At 43.4% G+C, this 2,500-nt stretch overlaps 1 protein-coding gene across 1 annotated transcript in view; it reads left to right on the top strand.

Annotated features, from left to right (window-relative positions):
* Positions 1-2,500, top strand: part of hk2 (hexokinase 2) — a 42,202-nt gene that overhangs the window by 322 nt on the left and 39,380 nt on the right. The window lies entirely within an intron of this gene.

Here is a 2,500-nt window from a genome sequence, read left to right as displayed (position 1 = left end):
GGTCCTGTATCCTCCTCTGCGTGCGTGTGTGTGTGTGTGTGTGTGTGTGTGTGTGAGTGTGAGTGTGTTCACTACACACTCTGTAGTGCGGTGGGACGTTACCATGGTGAGGGGCTGTGTTCCATTCTGTTCCAGTTTAACACTGGAGTGCGGATTGAGACACAGCCATAAGGTCATTCATCATCATCATCATCATCATCATCATCACAGGAGTGTGTTAGGGAAATATAACGAGTGCGTCCATTAAACACGTGACTGCTGGCGAAACGAGTTTCCGCATTGTCGTGTGTGTGTAATGCTACTCTCAGCATATGATGCAACACTGAGGCCAGTGGTAATGTGGCTGAACAACTTTTGTCGTTTTACACACACACACACACACACACACACACACACACACACCCCTTCCTGCCACGCTGAGCCGCCTGCAGTGTAACCGGACCCACACGCGCCCTTGTGTCGTCGCCTCAGTGTGCGTCATCACCATGAGGCGCAGCCACGCCGGCCGGCATCGTGCTCCAGTCTTACAACGTCTTTAAACCGAGTCCTCCAAACGAGTCATGAGCGCGCGCGGCGACTCCACCTTTAATTCTCTTTCTTCAACTAAAAACGAACCGAATCTTCCCAGATCACCCAGATTCGTTTTTGAATCAGTGATTCAATTTCGACCGGTTTTCTTCACCTTCTCACAGATTGTGTGTGTGTGTGTGTGTGAGTGAGAGAGTTTGTGTGTGAGTGAGAGAGTTTGTGTGTGAGTGAGAGAGTTTGTGTGTGAGTGAGAGAGTTTGTGTGTGAGTGAGAGAGTTTGTGTGTGAGTGAGAGAGTTTGTGTGTGAGTGAGAGAGTTTGTGTGTGTGTGAGTGAGAGAGTTTGTGTGTGTGTGAGAGAGAGTTTGTGTGTGAGAGAGAGTTTGTGTGTGAGAGAGAGTTTGTGTGTGTGTGTGTGTGTGTGTGAGAGAGTTTGTGTGTGTGTGTGAGAGAGTTTGTGTGTGTGTGTGTGAGAGAGTTTGTGTGTGTGTGTGTGTGAGAGAGTTTGTGTGTGTGTGTGTGAGAGAGTTTGTGTGTGTGTGTGTGTGTGTGAGAGTTTGTGTGTGTGAGAGAGTTTGTGTGTGTGTGTGTGTGAGAGAGTTTGTGTGTGTGTGTGTGAGAGAGTTTGTGTGTGTGTGTGTGAGAGAGTTTGTGTGTGTGTGTGTGTGTGAGAGTTTGTGTGTGTGTGAGAGTTTGTGTGTGTGTGAGAGTTTGTGTGTGTGAGAGTTTGTGTGTGTGTGAGAGTTTGTGTGTGTGTGAGAGTTTGTGTGTGTGAGAGTTTGTGTGTGTGAGAGTTTGTGTGTGTGTGTGTGTGTGTGAGAGAGTTTGTGTGTGTGTGTGAGAGAGTTTGTGTGTGTGTGTGTGTGTGTGAGAGAGTTTGTGTGTGTGTGTGAGAGAGTTTGTGTGTGTGTGTGTGTGTGTGTGTGTGAGAGAGAGAGAGTTTGTGTGTGTGAGAGTTTGTGTTTGTGAGTGTGTGTGTGTGTGAGAGAGAGAGAGTGTGTGTGTGTGTGTGTGTGTGAGAAATAGAAAATGGGGGAAATGACAAAGCTGTAATAGATATTGATTAAATTAAATGACATCATGACAGCATGTTATTTTAACCTCCTTTGACCCTGACCAGGCAGTTACTAAGGATGAGGGAGTGAACGCTGTAAACACATCATACAGTGTTGTTTTCATGTTAGTGTTAATAAACACATCACTTATAAAGAGCTTCAACCTCCTGAAAACCCTCCTGAGACGTCTCATTCACCAGGAAACCCGACGCCTTGTGACTTTTCTTTATGATTTCTAAAAGAAAAACATCGAAAACGTTTCCTCCTGTTCGTGTCTGTTCATTCTGAATAACGTGTTCGTATTGACTTACAGTCCCACGCCGTTACAGACCGCCTCGGCCTGAAAACCCGGTTTATTTGGTCATAAAATCAATTTTTATTGTAAGGAAAATAAAGAGAAATTGAAAACACACAGTGGTGTGAAATTCCTTCAGCTTTCAGAATATATTATTTGTGCCGTCCTGAAAGAAAGCTCAGGAGAGAGAGAGAGAGAGAGAGAGAGAGAGAGAGAGAGCACAGAGGAGAAGGGATGAAGCTGCTGTCATGTTCTCCTCAGATCTTTACTTCACCGAGATGAAAAGCTGTGTGTTTGGGTATCAATATTATTTTTGAAAGCCATCATGAAGGAATGTTCATACGTTTTTAAGACGAGATAAAGGATAATCGAAAGCTGTTATATTTATATATAATTTGAAATTCATTTAATTAATTAATTAAATTTATTTATTTATCAATTTTCTAACTTTTTTTTGGTAATCTCTTGTCTGTGTGTACTGTTACTGTTACACCTCATAGCTCATGTGTAGCTCGTACTAAACGTATGAAACACGGCAATAAAGCTGATTCCGATCCTAATATAACTGTAGAGATGCTCTGTATTTCTCATAGAGTCACGTCTAAAGTGTTTAATTCCTCTTAT

This window comes from Tachysurus vachellii, chromosome 12, assembly GCF_030014155.1.
Source record: "Tachysurus vachellii isolate PV-2020 chromosome 12, HZAU_Pvac_v1, whole genome shotgun sequence".
NCBI lineage: Eukaryota > Metazoa > Chordata > Actinopteri > Siluriformes > Bagridae > Tachysurus > Tachysurus vachellii.
Note: the sequence above shows the minus strand (reverse complement) of the source record. Positions and strands in the feature narration are given on the sequence as shown.